The sequence below is a fragment of the Salvia miltiorrhiza genome, chromosome 7, assembly GCF_028751815.1.
Source record: "Salvia miltiorrhiza cultivar Shanhuang (shh) chromosome 7, IMPLAD_Smil_shh, whole genome shotgun sequence".
NCBI lineage: Eukaryota > Viridiplantae > Streptophyta > Magnoliopsida > Lamiales > Lamiaceae > Salvia > Salvia miltiorrhiza.
In genome coordinates this window covers 24,637,314-24,657,088 of record NC_080393.1, presented here as the reverse complement: position 1 = coordinate 24,657,088, position 19,775 = coordinate 24,637,314, and the positions used below count along the sequence as shown (strand labels likewise).

Sequence of the window (19,775 nt, the reverse complement as noted above, 5' to 3'; positions counted from 1 at the left end):
TCAAATTAAAGATCGCGATAAGAGCTTTAATTTGATACATATGTAAATATTTAAAATGTAAAAGCTATATTCATTTAAAAAATAAAATTAAAAAAAATCTCACTCCTCTCTCATCTTTTTATGAATAAATCTATTTTTTAATTTATTTTTATTTTAAATTTTATTTTATTTTTTCATTTTTAAAAAAACTTTTTCTGCCTTTTTTTAATATTCAACTCAAATATACTCGGTTAAAATTAATTTTTTATTATACTTATAAATATGATAATTGAGTTAGTATCAAATTTATATAAATATAGAAATATAAAAACGCTTCTCGTGCATTGCACTGGGTGCAAATGCCCTTAAAAATGCAACTTTCATTTTGAAATCAATTTTAAAATTAAGTGGAAAATTTATAGTTATAATAAAATTGAAGGTTTATTTGTAAACTATATATATATTTTAATTTTCTTTTTCTTTATCTTCTTATTTTATATTTTATTTCTTTCCAATATTGTGAAATTCGACTAGCAAAATCGCACCAAATACCCCCTGCGTTTTAACACCATTAAATCACCGTTAAAAAAATTATTTTTTATATTTTTTATTAAGATGGGCTCTCTCTCTCTCTCCTCAAGCATCCTTTCCCGACGAGAGAACACCACCCCTCCGCCGCGGTACCCAAGGCCCCCATTCAATTCCCCTCGGCGCACCACCGGTGAGGCTGAGACTCTCTTCCACTTCCGAATACACCGCTGACATCTCTCCCTCCCCTCCCCTCCCCTCCCCCAACGAACCTTCCCACCGCAAACTCAACAAATCTCTATCACTCGAGCTCCGCCACCACGACTTCCTTCCCTCGCCGGAGACGTGCGCCGCCTCTGACTCCCTCGGCCTTTCTCACTAATTGATTCATTCCCCTGCTCCGGACAGAACGACGGCACAGTCGCCGCCGCCGAGCTTTGGTGCCCTGCTCACAAATCGACGGTGCCGCCCTGGCGCCACTTCTCTCTTCTTAGAAACGGCGAAAACACCGCCGCCTTTCTTTGTTTCAGTCGTTGCTGCCTGTATTTCAGGTGCCGCCGTCGTCCCTACAACACCTAACCCTATTTTATTCTCTCCGGCCTCAGATCTGAGTTCGAAGGGGTCCGTGCACACTCCCTAGTGCGCCTCGGCGTCCACGTGGCACTCCTGGATCTGCACCGCCTTGTTCGCCAGCAAGGATGCGTGCGCACGAGAGAGAGAGAGAGAGAGGCCCGACTTAATTAAAAAAATAACAGTGTTAAAACGCGGGGGGTATTTGATGCAATTTTGCCACGTTGAGTTAGTAAATAGCTCTAACCCTGACTATATGGTCTTGTACGCGATAGGGACGCCATCGATAGAGGGAAATTGGTACTTAACCCTATAAAATATTACTTCCTCCGTCCCAAACGAAATGTCATGTTTTCCTTTTTGGGTTGTCCCAAACGAAATGTCTTGTTTCCTTTTTGGGAAAAAATAAGGGATAATAAAGTGTCTAATTAAGTGCTTTAGTGTATAATTAAGTGCTTTATTGTAGGACCCACTAAATTTTTAACTTTACACAATACCACTTATACTCTAATTAACTTGCTCCTTAATAATCGTGCCCAAAAGAAACAGGACATTTCATTTGGGACGGAGGGAGTATTTAATATACATATCAAATTAAAGATCACAATAAGAATTTTAATTTGATATCTTTTACATGAATATTTTATTTAAAATGTAGAAGTTATATTTATTTAATGATTAAAAATAAAAATATATATCTCCCTCTCATCTTTTTTGAATAATTCTATTTTTTTTATTCTTTTTTATTTTTATTTTTATTTTCATTTTCTTAACTTATTTTTTCGCCTTTTCATAATTGCAATTTTTATTATTGTGAATTCTTATGTATTTTCTTTATTTTTTCAATATTCAGCTCAAATTGCATTTATTTATCATATTTATGAATATGATAATTAATTTAGTATCAATTTAATATAAATATAAAAATATAAAACTGTTTCTCCGTGTACTGCACGGAGTGCAAATGCTAGTATAATTTTAAAAGACAACCTGAAATACATTACGAATCTGAAGACACGAATATATAATTAGATGATATTCCAAATTATTTTTCATCATTAACTGTGAAAAACGAAATCACAAAGAAATAAAGAATATACATACTCGTACATATCTATATACTATATAAAAAGAAAGTTTTTTCCGTCTATTTTTATCCTTTCTTTTTCATAATAATGTGTAATGTTAATTTGTATTATCAAATAATTTAAATTTATTTAATAGTAATTTTAATTATCATTACACTTTGTACAAAGTTGAAAATTTATGTTTTAAAGTTCAGACTTTTATTGAATAATTGATATTGATTATTTTATTTTATTTTTTAAATGTACTTTGCATTTGTTTATGTTTTGATTTTATTCAATAGACATATTTATTTATTTATTTTGACATATATCGTTTAATTTCAATGTTCATCGTGTATCATATGGATGGACGTACTAGTTAATATGAAATATCATAATACAATTTTATCTTCTTCTGCTATTATTTGTGGGAATAATTTGTTGAAAACTACTGGAAATAGGCTGAAGATTAAAGAGAAAGAATCAAATGAAGACTTAGTCAAACTACAGTTTAGGAGAAGTGGTTGAAAGGTTTGATCATCAAGTGTACTATCACCAAGCACTAACCATCACTCACGTTCTTCTCCTCACTTCTCAACAATATAACATTGATCTCCAACTTCAAGATCTCTATAAATAGAGGGAAAAATCATTGCATTCGGTACCAATACACAGAGCCACAATACAAGAAGAGCAGGACTGTTGATTGTGTTGTTCCAATATACAAATCAATATCTAATTTTAGGTTACCTTGAGTGGGAGACTCCTGAGTTTAGAAGTTGATAGTGTTTGTTTGTCAATAACCTTCAGTATGTCTAGCTTGTTGCTAGCATCTACGATAGGATTAAAAGATATTTCTTTTCTTATCGGATCTACTTAATTAGTAAGAGGGATTCTTGTCAAGTAGGTCGTGTGATTCATTGAAAATGAGATTTTATAGTGAATTTACAGCTGCAATTAATCAATTGCAATGTAAAGTTATTTAATTGTGTTCACTTTGTTTTTTGTTGCTTTACTGTTTTTCATAAATAATTGTTGGATTCATAGCTCAAACAATTAGTCCAACATACTCTATTTTGCGGGAGCAACAACTTTCAATTCAAAATTTGGGAACAGTAAATTTATGCAGCCACATTGTGATTTTTAAAATTTATTTTTATAAATAAAAAAGGATTTAATTATTTTACTATATTATTTGTAGTATAGTTATTTTTTTATAAGTTTTATTTTAATTCTATTTAAAACAAGAAAAAAAAGTAACTATATTGTGAACTATATAGTGAAATAACTAAATACTTATGTACAAAATAAATTAAAAATTATCCATTTAACTAGCGGGCAAGTAGGCATACTAGGCAACCACAATGTGAATCATGTGAATAGTGAATGCATTGTCGAGTTGTAACGTAGTGCGTAATCTCAATCGCCGAGGCGGCGCGTGTTCCCCACTTGTCCCTTTAATATTGCCACGCCTGCTTCTCGTTTGACAGACACCCGGCGAGCATGCCGAAGCAACGGCCGGTGCTTCCTAAATTAGTGTTTTTAACCAAACAATTACTATAATAAATTATGAAATTTTACTTGGTTACGTTAAAAATGCGAAATCATTATCATCCACCACAATCTTCTTCTATTTTCTATGCATATATACACGAGCGACTCGTGCCAGCGTCAAATAAATTTTATTCAAACTATCTACATTTATGAATTGTAATATTCGATCTATTATACCGTCGCGCACTAAATATATTGATCAACAATTCAAACACATAATAATTAATTAGTATGCCCGGATCATTACTGTTACTATAGTGAATTAGTGATTTTGCTACAAATTAAGGAATTTGTGCAATTACTTTATTAACTGCGTATGTATACATATGGATTTTAGGTTGTTGTGTGCCTTATTTTGTTTAACTAGTTCACTCATACGTGCGATGCATGATAAATATTAAAATTAAATGATATATTTAAATAAATAAATATAAATATTAAATAAAATTAAAATTAAAATACTTACAAAATATGTTTTAGAAATAAAATAAAATAATTCACGTCAATCACTCAATAAAATCCTAAATTTGAAAATATAAATTTTTAACTTTATTATAAAGTGTAATGATAATTACAGTTATTAAATAAATTTAAAAATTATTCGATAATGAAAATTTGCATTACACATTATTATTATATAGTATTACACGTCATAATAAATAAATAAATATTTTTATACACAAACATAAAAAAAAGTAGTAAAATTTTAATGAAGACAAAAAATAAAATATTATAAATTTTACATTTCTCATTTTTAAATTCATTTTTCATGATTTTTATACAACATTAAATTTAGGATAAATATTGACTCCCCTTTTATATAGAGAGCGCTTTTAAAATAGCCATTTTGAAGAAGGAAACATAATATTTGGTTACTAATTGAAAAAACACAAAATATGGTCATTTGTTACGTGTCAAGACTGTTTTGCCCTTAATTAGGACGGATCGGATTCGAGTCAGATTCGGGCTTGCGCGCGGGTTAGACACATATTGCACTATTAGTGCCATAAGTGCCAACCGAAAAAAAAACTCAGTATATGACACTAATATGACAATAAGTACCATTCGCGCAACACTACATAAGAAAGAGTATATGGCACTAATGGCACTAATATGGCCATAAGCACCATTCGTGCAGCACTCTAAATGAAGAATCTAAACCCTAAATGAGAATCTAAACCTAAATGATAATCTTAACCCTAAATGGATAATCTAAATCTTAAATGGATAACGAGGAAGTGTTCAAAATGGTCATATAATTGTACTCATCTAAATAATATCAGCACATAGGTATATGGCACTAATGACACTAATATGGCCACAAGTACCATTCGTGCAACACTAAGTATATGACACTAATAGCACTAATAGTGTCATGTGTGCCTAACCCGCGGGCAAACCCGAGTCTTGTCCGCCCTGTTGAGAAAAGAAAGATATATTTAAACCCTTATGTTTTGATGATACCAAAACCACCCAAAATGCATACTCTAACTGATGATGCTCATGTGATCCTAACTGTCTTAGTTCCTTGTATAGCTTGACGGATCAAGAAAGCTGAAATAACTGAAGACATCATCTCGACTGAAGAAGTGTTTGACAAAAAGACTCCACACGAGTCCAGAACACGCGGAAGATGCAGACTCAATTGAAAGCTCCTAACTAAAGGAAACTGCATCAGGAATGACTGAAGAAAGAAAGGCCACATGAATAAATTCCAAGACATGCCGCAGTCAATGAAGAAGTCAGAAGCATTGACTTTAAAAGAAGATGTCCTTGTACCTGAGCCAGAAAACAGACGTTATCTTCCAACGGTAGGATTTGAAGAAGAAGATCTCCACCAACGGATCTATTACTCAGAGACGCCTATAAATAGCTCAGAAGAACTCTCAAGAAGAGAGAGAGAGAGAGAGGAAAGTTAAGAGAATATTACAATTCAATCCTCAATGCCGAAGCTACATCAGAATATCAAATAGAGCTTAAAATTCCTTAAGCATTGAATCGATGAAGAGAGGATCTAAATGTTGTGAAATTAGTTTTACTGATTACCTAAACTCTCTTGTTGTAACTAGGATTTTCACTTATATAAATCATTAGCCTAGTTACCGATTACTTGAGATTCTGCAATCAGTAATCCTAATTGGTATATTACACAATACCCCTTTTCAAATGAGCGAGAAGAGTGTTTGTAATCGAGCTTGAGACTTAGACCAAGCTCAGTGGTTGTTTAGTACCAGTAAACTAAACAGTTAGGTTCCTTAGCACCCGCAAGCTAAGTGTGTAAATCCAACTCTATGAGTTGGTTGCTGTAAGGAGTTTCCTTTCAATATAGGTTGCTTTGCACCCGTAAGCATTGCAGATAGGTTTGCGTTGCACCTGTAAGTATCGTGGTTAGGTTTGTTGTGCACCCGAAAGCACTAGCGAGTGATTGTCAGGCTAATCATCTGGCCGTGGATGTAGGAACGTTGTTTTCCAAACCACGTAAAAATCCCTTGTGTTCTTACTTGCTTTATATTCAGTACTTGCGCATAACTCTGTTTCTCTAATACTGATTAACTGAAAAGAGTAACTAAGGGATTCTCTGTGAAGAAAATCTTTCAAGGCTATTTCACTAAGTTTAATATTCCGCTGCTAGAGTTATATGTTTAACTGATCAATCTTTTGATAGTTAGTTAAACAAGTAATTCTACTATGTTTTACTTACGACTGAAGCCTTACTTGGACTGAAGTTAATTGACAAGATCAATTAACTGAAGTCACCCACTGAACCTTCGTTTCAGTATCAGTCGCCACCCCTTGTCATCTGAAGCGTGCATTTTCAAATCAGTCAAACTGTCTTTCAGAACAAAGGTGTTGGTTTTAAGTAACCTTGTTTTCGAAATAGCCTATAGGTGTATTCCCCTCCCCCCATACACCTGTCCTTTCAACCCTCAAGGGACCCAACACGTCATAATTAAGGGCAAAACAGTCCTAAAACGTAAAAAATGGCCAGATTTTGTGTTCTTTCAATTAGTTGCAAATATTATGTTTCCTTCTTCAAAATGGTCATGCGAGTATATTGTTTCTTTTATATATTACTAGTATGCCGCTCATGCGATGCACGACCAATGTTGAAATTGAATGATATTTTAAATAAATAAATACATATATTAAATATAATTTAAATATAAGTAAATGCAGACATAAATCTCAATAAAAAATCGAAGCTATGTGTTGGGAACCTTGAGGAATATCCTAACCCTTGTTTTGATGATACCAAAATTTATAGGACTTAAATGTAATAGACTAGAATCGTTTTGAACTCAAGTGTTAGAGTTCGTTTCTAGTTTAGCTTGCGGTGTCGAAGACTGAAGACTGAAGAACGAAGACTGAAGACTGCAGATACCAACTGAAGTATCAGTTGAAGAATCAGTTGAAGACTGATTATTTAATGCGCGCAATGGACTGATACTAAAGTCAAGTATCAGTTGAACATTCCTCCTAGGACTGATCTTCCAACGTTCAGAGGAAGCCACGTACGCACAAGTACAGCCGCATTAAATGCAGAGATCTCAGAATATCTTATCTCTGCAGAGGTCATTCCTATCTGGTGGTAACTTTTCAGAGACGTCACATCTCCTGTCCATCAAAGAGAGCCGTTTCCACACAGACAATGAACCTCGAAGATTGAAGCCTCAGCCCAAATTCGAATTGCTCTCCAACGGAAGAAATCTTGAGGACGATTTACGCCAACGGATCTATTCGAGAGTTCTCCTACAAATAGCGCTCGAGGATCACTTCAACCTTCACCGATTCAACGACATAAGCTGAAGCTCTGCCAAAATTGCTACTCAGCCTAAAGCTTAACCTCCCCAAAGCTTGAATCGAAGAAGAGAATTCCAAAGCCAAAATCAGTCACTGCTGATTACATACATTCTCTTAGACCCTAGGCACATATCTGTTTACCCAGAAGCCAAATGTCAAACTTGCTTCAAATAACTTGTTCTTTGTAAGTATAGTTGGCACTCGTTCAAACCTCCCCCCCCATAAGAGTGTTTGAGTGGTTCGGAGTTCAGGAAGGTACTCTGAACTCTGAGTGAAAAGTCTGTGCATGAGGTGTGCTTAGCAGGGAAATCCTACGCGAGGTTGTGTGGGTGCTGAAGAAGGGTTTTCTTCAGTTCACGGTTGTGTGCACCAGGCAAGCACACGGGTACGGTTTGCAGTGCACCAGTGAAGCACTTGCGGAGTGGATTGTTGGTCTGATCAACCAACCGTGGATGTAGGAAAGGGTTTTTCCGAACCACGTAAAAGTCTCTGTGTTATTTACAGCTTTCAGTTTTACATTCTTACTTGTGCTATTTCAATTGATAAAACTGAACACTGACTAACAGCAAAGAGAAACCTTAATCCAACAACCTGCTCCACTGAGGCTATTACGAAACTAAGTTTATTTTCCGCTGCGTATGATATCGATCTGACTGAACTATCCTCTGATGGTCAGGAAGAGTGATATCATCTCTATTTTAGCAAATACGACTGAAGCCCTTACTTGCATCAGTTAAGTTCCAGCAACTTAACTGATAACTCATTACTAAAGAGCTTTCAGTATCAGTCGTCAACCCTGTTGGTCAAAACTAATTTCAGTAAAACAGGAGTCCTTGTTTGCGTGCAAAGTTTCGTTTTGATCTCTGACTGAGATCCCTCTGATTGAGGTCAGTAGATTAAGTTAAAAATAGCTTATAGGTGTATTCCCCCCCCCCCCCCCCCCCCCCTTACACCTATTCGAGACCCTCATGACCTAACACTATGAACGACATAATCTTAATAAACACATGAATTTGAAAACATTTGAATTTTCAATTTTTGAACTACCAATTAATTATTTATAATTGGTAATAATGAACAAATATAAGTTTAATCTTTTTTGTTGCATTAAACTGTTATAATAGAAAAAATATAAATAGAAAATATTAAAAATAATTTCTAACAAAAAAACAAAATAAAATAAAAATAGAAAAAAAATGAAATAGAAAAAAAAAGAACCGTGGCATTTAAAGAAAGAAGATAGGATAGAGGAGAGGATAGATGCGTGACGATGGAGAAAAAAAATTGTGACTTTAAATGATAATAACTTATTTATTTTAAATTTATTTTTTTATAATTTTTCCATCAAATTAAAGATCTTACCATCATCTTTAATTTAACATTCATATTGACTATTTTTTTTATGAATCAAAGTTGATGATTTTAAAAGAGAATCAACATAAAAAAAAAAAGTGAGGAGAAATAAATTTTGGTGGGAAAAAGTTTACGTTAAATTCATCTTTTATATATTATATAGATATAGATTATGGTGTATAGTTTTGCACCAAACACGCGGCTATTTATAAATCAAAAGTTCAAAAATATTATACAAATTTGGGCAATTATGTGTATATCACATAGGAAGGTAGTATATATAATACAAATAATAATGATTGGATTTTGAAAATAGCCTATTTCTTTAGTAAATTTAAAAATTGTCCACTAAGATAAAAACTTAAAAAATGGTCACACTTACCATTTTACACTTGCATATAAAAATTAAAACATTACCCTTTAAAAATTCGCGTATTTCACATCCAGTCGAATTCACACCCATGATTTATTTTGGTTGTCAATTAGAGTTTTAAAGTTCGAATTCACGACTAAAAACATTAGTTGTGAATTAACAACTAGAAATATTGTTAGTCGAGAATTCAAATTTCAAAGCTTGAATTCACAACTACGAATATTGTTAGTCGTGAATTCAAGCTTTAAAACTCAAATTTACGGCTACTTGAATTCACAACTAGCAATAGAGTTGGTTGTGAATTCTATATTTAAAACTCGAATTCACAACTAACATTAGTAATTCAGTCGTGAATTCATCAAACTGGTAATTCTAATTTTAAAACTCGAATTCACAACCAAATCAACTAGTTGTGAATTCGAGCTTGAAAACTCGAATTCACAACCAACACTAATGATTCAGTTGTGAATTCATTGAGTTGGTTATGGATTCATATATCTATTTGTGAATTCGAGAACATTAAGTTGTGAATTTATAAATCTGATTGTGAATTTATAGATCTGATCGTAAATTTAAAAGCATTAATTAATTATCCAAAATCTATTTCATTTTCAATCGGTCAAATCTCTCCTATAAAATTTACAAATCATCACTAAAAAAAGTTATAACAAATACTCCATATAAATATTATCACTAGGAATAGTTTAAGCGAAAATGGTGGCTCTGCGGATGACATGGTCTTTCTCCGCCGCCACACTTCGCCGAGTCAGCCGTTTGGAGTATATCTGTCATTCTCTTCAAAGACGTGATTTTTGTGGATAAGTTTGGTGGATTTTTGAATGTTTGGAACTTAATTGTTGAGTGTAGTCGGATTTTGTGGATAAATTTGGTGGATTTTTGAATGCTTGGAACTTTGTTGAGTGGAGTCGGATTTTTGTGGAAGTTAAGATTTAGAAATCATGTACTGGAATTGCTTTGGTAAAGATGCGTTGGGAGCTGCAAGCGCACCAGAAACGAGATAGAGAAAGAATTGAGAAAGGTGGAGAAAAAATTGGCAAAGTTTTAAGTTTTTAACGTTAGGGGTAAATCTGTACTTTTACACAAAAAATGGCTAATTTTTAAAAAAATTATCTTTATAGGCTATTTTTTAAATTTACAATAAGAAATAAGCTAGTTCCATATATTACCTCAATCATAATTATAACTATCATTAATACATCATACCAAACACATAATATTATATTTTACAAATATTTTAATGTATTCTACCAAACATGATATTTGATCGGTTTGTTTGACACGGATTTTGTTATGGGAAAGTAATTTGTTTCCAAACTATTAAATTTTTTAGTTTGATTAATTTTTTTATCAAATATGAAAAGTACTAAGAATTCTTAATACAAGGAAAATAGTGCAACTTTACAGGATTCTTATTTCCTAAGTTGTCTTATATATTCTTTTTACTCATTATCAGGATTCTTACTTTCATATATATTTAATATTATTTTTATTATTTTATAGAATACAAATTATAATTTTTATTTAGTAGGTATTTTGTGTGGTGTATTTTTTATAATTGTTGTTGTTGTTATTATTCTTATTAAATTAATTAATTAATTAATAACTTATTTTAAACAAATCATAATTTAATTATTAGAACAATAAATCATACTTTATGTTGTTAATTATCATTGTTATTATGATGATTATTATTATTATTACTATTATTATTATTATTATTAATATACAACTTTTCTTAAGCAAATCTTAATTTAATTCTTAGAGCTATGAATCACACTTTATTTTGTATATTATTATTACTCTCTGCGTCCACCAAGAGTATGTCACAATTGTCATTTTGGGCATCCGCAAAGAGTATGTCACTTTTGTTTTTAAGAAATAGTATCACATCTTTTCCTTATCTTTTATCCTTACAAACACTCATTATTTACAAAAAAAATCACCTCTGATTCAATTTCAACAATTCATTTTAAATAATGGTGGGACCTTTTCTCCAATACATAAAAATCACCACCATTTTATTAAATCTTGTGCCCAGTCAAAGTAACATATTCTTGGCGGACAGAGGGAGTATTATATAAGAAAATCTGAATTTAATTTAAAAAAATTATGAATCATATAATTAACCTTATAATGTACATTGTTGTTACTAAAAAAATTTGATTAGAGAAAACTTTTATGCATATTAAATTACAATTTAAATTTTTATATATATTGATTAGTTATATTTATTTAATGATACAAATTCAGAATCATACCACTTACATTTTTGACTTTTCCAAACACAAAAAAAGAAATATATTAGAATTTATTTTTCACTAAATCATTTTCTTAAAAATAACACTCAAAATAACATTACTTTTTGGTAAAGAAACATGCCCTATAGTTTTTGCAATTGAGGTTTTCCAACACAAAATTGAAATATATAAACACTAAATACCATTAAAATGTTGTACTTAATTGCACACAAAACAATACTCCCACCGTCCCACTACAAATGTCTCATTACTTTTAGACACGGAAATTAAAAAATGTATAATCAGTAGATAAAGTGGGTTGGTGGAAATTGTTTAAATAAGAGTATTAGGTATAGAAAAATAATATGTTGTCAAAAAAGGAATGAGACATTTGTAATGGGACGAAGGGAGTATCATTTACTCTTTCTCTACCAGATTTTTAGCCAACACCAGTATTCACGTCGTCTTTTCAGTTTCCAAAAAAAATTGGGAAGCCTCAATAACTAAATTAAGGAAGACCTGATATATATATATATATATATATATATATATATATATATTTATGTGTGTGTGTGTGTGTGTGTTCCAATGAAATCCCTCATATGTGATGAGATCTTAGATTGATTAAAAAATATTGATTTAATGTATCCTATGTCTGATATTTATTTGGAGGGGGAAAGATTTTACTTGGGTTCGAATCCTGATGGGAGCGAAAATTTTAATAATTTTTTGAATATCGTTATTCAATACTATATATTGCCTTATTCATTAGTCTCACGATCTCACGAAAAATAGCAATCTCATTGGAACTTACCCATGTATATAGATCCACAAATAATAAGTTATATATTCCTACTAAATTCACATTACTATTTTTGTATTTTGTTATTATTATAATTATTATTGTTGATGTTGTTGTTATTGTTTATTTTTTATTTCGCCTAATTCATATCATGTGTATTTTTTATTGTAATTTTTTTTCTATAATTCAATTAAAGTATTAGTCATAGGTGCAAACATTAAAACATATTCACTACATGCATATATCAATTGGTTATAGATCAAAAGTAATAACACCCCTATTGTTACGCTTCACGCACGCTAAAGCCCCCAACTCAATCTTTCATTTCAGTGTATAAACCCAAAAATCATCAGTTAATGGATTTGATTATTCTGCTCATAAGCTCCTCCTAAGTTGACCTCTCGCTTGAAGGAGTTATGTCCAGAAAGCATTAAGATTTAGAAAGCCCAATTCGACCTCTTGAATGGGCGAAGTCATGGATCGCGACTCCAACACCAATTGTACTTACGGCCAAAAGTGTCGCGCAAAACATGAACAAAAAATAAAGATACTATGCCTAAAACGTGCGAGTTTCTTGTTCCCTCACAATATCTTGAATTTAAAGCACAATAATTGGTCTCTAAATGGTACCATCCGTCGTGAAGCTTTCAAGTATTCATAGACGCGATTTGGGCTCGAGAAGACCTAACCCATAGAGTCGGCTGGAGTGAAGAGCTCATCCTCACGATTCATCCATATCTCCAGGCCTAATATTTCATAAGGCTATGCATTCGGTCCGGACCGGTCCAATCCGAAATAATCGAAAATCAACGGCATGAAAATTGTAGGACCGACCCAGACCGATTTAATTGTGGGAACTGAACCGAAACCGACCGAAATCAACCATCGGTTTTGGTCCTGTTTAGGTCCAAACCGAAATATAAATCTAAAAAAAAGTTCTTGATGTACATGATTAGCCTCTCGTTGAGCTGCCATTATCTCAATCCACCAAAAGCTATAATCCTCTTTTTAATAAATCATATTTGTTCATCTAGCTCACAGTGTGAAATGCTGAGTTTCAAAAAATAGCAAAGGTCTATGAAATGTATTTTGATTCAATATTCGAAAATTAAACTCATCATTTTACTTATTTGTGTTTTTAATCTAATACTCCCCCGTCCACCAAAAGTATGAAATGAGTGATGATTTTTATGTAGTGTAGAAAATGGTCCCACCGTTGTATAAAATGAGTGGTTGAGATTAAATTGAGGTTGTTTTTGTTTGTAAATAAGGAATATTGGTAAGGATAAAGGACAAGGAAAAGATGTGAGGTCATGTTATAAAAAGAAAAGTACCATACTTTTGGTGGACACCAAAAATAGCAAAAGTGTCATACTTTTTGTGGACGGATGAAGTACTTAACATAAAACATTTAGATGTAAAAAATATAAAATGATACCTCTAAAAAAAATTAGAAAATTATATAATATTTTAAGAAAAAATGTGTGCATCCATATTCCTTTATAAGAGTTGCAAGTTAGTTATTATGTAAATTGATGTTGAAATATCACTTATTTAAGCATTTATTTGTTTGGTACAAATATAAATTGTCAAGAGAAATATATTAGTTAACTTTTTTTTTTTAATTTTTTCGAGTTCGACTGGTTCAACGGATTAGTCTGAAATCCGAAAGTTTAGGGTTAGGATTGAGAGTTTATAATCCGAAAAAATTTCAACCTGAATAGCCCGCAAGGCGTATAATTTGGAAGCCGTTAAAGTTGGCTCAAAACCCGATGTGTTGGCCGCTTGACATCCCTAAACTTTTCTATTTCGCTTTATACTCTCAATAACTTTCAACATATTTAGAAAATTTAACTACATAATAAATAATCACTAACCTTCTCTATTATATTTAGTTAACTCCTCATAATTCATTTATTGGATGAGAGTTTGAGAAAGTACGTGTTTTTGTAATTGTAATTAATAATTTTAAAATGACTTAATATTCAATTAATTGACGAGATTATTGAGGTAACATTGTCTAAAATAAATTATAATATATACTCCCTCCGTTCCACGAATCTTGACACGTTTGATTTCGGCACGGAAATTAAGGAGTTGTAGATTAGTGTTTTAAGGCCGTGTTTGATAACTTGTTTAATGGCAGTTAGGAACGCTAAATAGGCTTATTTTGGTGTTTGATAAGCAATTTCCATAAAGTGTGAAGCCCGCATAAAAGCACTGGCCCGTCTCAAAAACACTGTTGCACAGCGGATGTGGGAGCGGGGGTGACCCCTGGTTAGCTTTGCTGGGAATCTACAATAGTCTTGTTTATTTTTCCATTTCTCAAAATTGCCCCTTGTCTTCTTCAAAAAGATTCAAATTTTGATTTGTCTGCGCTATTGCTCATATGTTCAAATTGGAGCCACTGAAGAACACATAACGCTACACATGAAGAAGAAGGGTTAAGGCGGTGATTTCGCATTATGCCAAATTGGTCGGCGTGCTGTTCAATTCATTTTTCTGCCAGCGTGTACGTCTAAATCCGTTTGTGTTTCCTACTTGTATTTAGACGGTGGGCAATAATAAAAACCCAATATCTGTTTTACATCCTTTGTCAAGAATTCTTGAGACGAGATGTGTTCGCGCTGCCACTTACGTGTGTACAAAGAGGTTTGTTGTTCGCCTCTGTCGGAAGTGCTGTTTGCAGGTCAAGCTGAAAGAATTGGGATGAAGGGAAATCCATTGATGTCGATGGGGAATTTATATGGTTTTTACAATTGGAGACTGGAGTAGTCCGACGGTGGGCAATAAATGCTACCTTATCATGGCATCCAAATATTGGGCATTTCCAATCTTGAAATGTTCTTTATTGATGAGGTTAATTTAGACATTATACAGATTAATCCAGATTTCAGTGCTATTTACCAAACACTTGAAACCTCCTAACACGTTTTTAAACTTCCTCCACCAAACAAGCTTTTACAAAACGTAACCAGTCAATACATTTACCCATTAACTTTAGTTTGATTAAATGGCGTTAACATTATCCATTAATCAAACAAGTCGTAAGTGTGTAGTTAATAAAATATAAAAGTGATAAAGTAGGAGATAAAATGTAATAAAAGTGATAAAGTATGGGAGAGAAGATAATAAAAGTGATAAAGTAAGAGATAGAATGTAGTAATTATTACCTTATTTAGAAATGTGTCAAGATTCGTGGGACGGCCCAAAAAGGAATACGTGTTAAGATTCGACGGACGGAGGGTATAATATTGTAGGGAAATTAATGAAATATTATTGTCCTAGTTTTGATGATATCAAAACTCCTAAATTTTCTTTTTCTAGACTAGATGTAATGCCCCGACTTTTTTATTAAGGATTATAGACTTTTAATTATTGATTTAAGGATTTCTTATGGTAATTAGGGTTCAGCATCCATTAATAAAATACGGACTTATGTGAATTTGATGATTACATACGTGATAATTTATTTTTATTTTTATTTCAACGGATGATGCACTCAAAATGTATTTTAAGTCCATTAAGAGAATGATGGAGCTCAAAGATTTATTTTGAGTTTTCAAATCGAAAAAAAAAAAATTATGTATTTATTTATTTTTACCGAGAAATTTAGGAATGATGAGTTATAAAAATTTTCCATCAATATTTTTCTCAAATTATTTTCCTATGATGTATTTATAAATTGAGAGAGTGCACTAATGTTAGTGCTATTTATTCTAATTTTGATCACAAGAGTTTTATGCTCTAGCATTTTATTAATTGATGATTAGTCTTACATATATTTTTTTTCTTACACATGGGTTATTACTACACCACATTTTTATATTTACTTAATGTAACACCCCATTATCCTCCACTAATATTTTCTTTTCCCTACCACTAATCTTTTTCCCTACCATCACTAATATTTTCTTTTCCCTACCACTAATCTTTTTCCCTACCACTACTCCTACCTCTCCACCACACTACTCCTTTTCCCCCACCACTACATTCTTTCTCCCACTCTCACAACTTTTCTCCCACCATTATCACACTCCATAGAAGCCTTTGAAGCCCCAAGAGAAGTAGCAAAGCAAGGGAGAGTGTGGGAAAACTATAGAGTGAAGGTTGTGCTTCGAGGGTGAGTTTTTCTTTGCTTTTTCTCAACTGAAAATGCTTTATGGCCATGGATTTTTACACATTTGTGTGCTATATTATGTGAGGATATGTTTTATGATTTTGGATGATTATTTTGGTAGAGTTTATTGGGTGAAAAACCGTGCATGAGGTAAGGCAGCGAATCTGCCATAAGCACACTGCTCGGCAGTGTTTTGCAAGGCGATTCCAGCCATCCAAACGGTTCCCAAAAATTCCCAAATTACTTGTGTATCATCTTTCATATGTTTTCTATACTTTGGTAAAATTTCAGAAGGTTTGGAGCTCTTATGATTTATTTATGAATTTGTAAACATCACTGCCCATCTGGAATACATTTTTGGTAAACAATCTTTGGGAGGCCATAAGTAAAGTTTCAATCGGTGAAAACCTTTGAAACTTGAATATGTCACTCTAGACTCCCGTATCTTTCTTTTGACATCGGTCTCACCATTTTTGAGTAAGGGAAACAACCGGTATAAATTCTTGAAATCTAGTTCTTATTCCTTGTACCATCCAGTAGATTTTACAAACCTACGAATTTGAGGTGGCAAAGGCTTAAATCTTTGATTCTCAAGCCTATCTTTCTACTGAATATTCACTGACATGTTGGGAACTTACTTGTTCAGTTTTAGAATTTTTGGTGAAGCCTAAAGTGGTTTTTCCGATTTATGTTCTGAATCTGCCAAACTTGAACTCTTTTTGTGCACTGAACTTTAGACAGTCATATCTTCTAAACCATGAATGTTCTTGGAGTAAATCCAACTGGAGAGTGTTATAATCTCTCCCTAGTTTCCAGATTGACCCTTGGGGTTCCCAGTGGAGTTTTGTAAAGGGAGATATGACTTTTTAAAGAAAGCCCACTGACTTGGTTGTAATCTGGAAATCTGAAATTTTCAGATTTTTGCTTGTTAAATACCCATCTTGAGAGGGCATATCTTGCTCGTTTGAATTTTTTTTCATTCGATTCAAATTGGAGAATGATCCTTGAAATGTCTAGTTTCCAGAATGTCTTTTGGAGCCTCATTTGGAGATCCGAGGCAGATTTGATGTCTGTTGCAAAACAACCTCTTAAGAGCTCAAGTTGTTGAATTATTTTCTATGTATCAAAGTTTATTTTAAAGGATGTTTCATGAAAGATTTAGTATATGTGCGTAACGAGTTTGGGACTATTTATTTTAAATGAGGTCCGTTCTTTGATTTAAATTATGATGGACTTTTAATGAATATTTTTGGGATTAAACTCTTATTTCTTGATTTATATAAATTATTTTTTTTAAGGACTTATAAATATGAATTTCGTAGGCCTACTGACCTACTGTGATCGACGGTTTATCGATGTCTAATAGCTTTGAAAATTGTATAGCAAGTCCCTACATGAGTCTTGAGTACCCTGGTAAAATTTCAAGCCATTCTAACTTCGTTTGATACTTCTTTAAAATGCAAAACCTAAACTGCACATTACTACCGAGAATTTCAGAGAACAGAGGAAAGAGTCATTCATTTCAGTAGCTTCCTGTGTGATATAGATTTCCAAATTTTTATGGTATAAACCTTATTGTGTTAGCTAGATATCCACCAAAGTTGAGCCCAGTTTGACAACGTTTACTATTTTTCAAAAATCCAAGTTTTCGATTGTTCAAAACTGCCGAACATGGTAGATCGTGGTAAAAACGTCATATCTCTCAAACCACTTGGAGTTTTCGACTCTACTTTTTTTTATATGAAACTAGACTCGAAGATCTTTCTTTCGGTATGAGTCTCGAGTCCAGGAGATGTCGGAGTCAGAACAGATTAAATTTTGAAGTTGAGTCAGTGTAAAAACAGAGCATGTTTTGATGATGTTTGATTGTGATTCTTATGTGCCTTATGTGTTTGTGTTGCCTATGTGTTTGAATGAGATTAGACGAGGTATGATTGATTTTTGACTGTCTTTAATGTAACGAATTATGGATGCTAGAACCCTAAAACATTAAAAGATACCCTAGGCACGTAGAATTAGACTTTGTCTTATGACAATTTCTTCACGAACTTATCGACTCTTCATCAATGAAGGTCCGGGCGACAGAAAGTGAAGCCGAAGAAGAAACGACTCCACGCCAGCTTTAAGAACAATTGAGGTGGGCATTACTTTTACTATACGTATATAGAGATCCCCTGCGTGTCGTAGGCCTCTTATACGAATATATGCATGAGATGATTTTAACTGTTAATTTCAGTTTATTATTATGCCCAAATGATAAATGACTCTTATGAAATGAAAATGAAATGTTCATGAAATGAAATGAAATGTTTATGAAATGATTGACTGCCAAAAATGTTTATGTTTTTATATGTATCCTATCTGTGTTGGTTCGCCAACTTTAAAGGAAATCCAATTGGGATCCTATGCTAGACAAACGTCGCTAGCTAGGGTTAACGTGTACACTCATGGAGACCGCGAGTCGCTTGCGACCGGTCTTGGCGTCCGTGGTAAGGAGGCCTCCTTCCCGGCGCGTGACAGAAAGGACATATATGGATCATATAGACTGAAAATGGGATGCGCATCCACCTTTATGAAAATGAATGAAATGTTTTAGTAAGCGCAGGTCATTCAAGAAAACCCCTGTGTGTTACTGTTGGCAGTTCAATTTATATATGTATGCATGTTGTATTTTCGGCTTATGTCACTGAGTATTTTTATACTCAGCCCTGCATGTATTTCTAAATGTGCAGGTTGAGCAGGCGATGGAATGGATCGGTGTTGAGCGGATTTCCCTTTTGATGTTTATGTAATGAAACCTTGAGTATGCATCTCCATATGCATAACTCACACGTTTTTTTCGCTGCAAACACTCTGACTTATTTATCATTTCTACTTGAACTTATTACTACTTCATTTTAATTAACTTTCAGTTGGGGTCTAGTCGTTATGGCAGACTCATTTGTGAATTACCCAAGTGGTTATATATATATACCACTAGTTTGTTATTAATGTTGGTTACTTAGTAAATCCCCTTTAATTTCCGTTTCTTATTGATCACCCCAAGTCATAACCCCGGTTAACCCGTCATTGGGATAGTGGGCTGTGACAGAGTGGTATCAGAGCAGTTCGTTTGCTCTGGCACTAGAAACCTTATTCTAAAAAAAAGCCAAGTCTAGTTTGATTCACTAGACATACGTGGGTTAATACGACACCGCTCAACACTCCATTGCATCGTGCTCAATCAAGGAAAAAGGTAACTGCAGTTACAACGTTTTAAAGATGTTATTGTTCTAAACTGTTTCATGAAGATGTTTATGTAAAGAGCATGCTATGATGAAATGTTGAATGTTTTGCCTTTCATGGCATATCATTGCAGTTATGATGATAT

General features: G+C 33.0%; 1 long non-coding RNA gene across 1 annotated transcript; it reads left to right on the top strand.

The window, feature by feature from the left end:
* Positions 1-15,961: 15,961 nt before the first annotated feature.
* On the top strand, positions 15,962-19,396 carry LOC130993646 (uncharacterized). Its single transcript, XR_009091730.1, has 3 exons — positions 15,962-16,408; positions 18,478-18,542; positions 19,138-19,396. It is a non-coding gene; the product is annotated as an uncharacterized LOC130993646 (long non-coding RNA).
* The last annotated feature ends 379 nt before the right edge of the window (positions 19,397-19,775 follow it).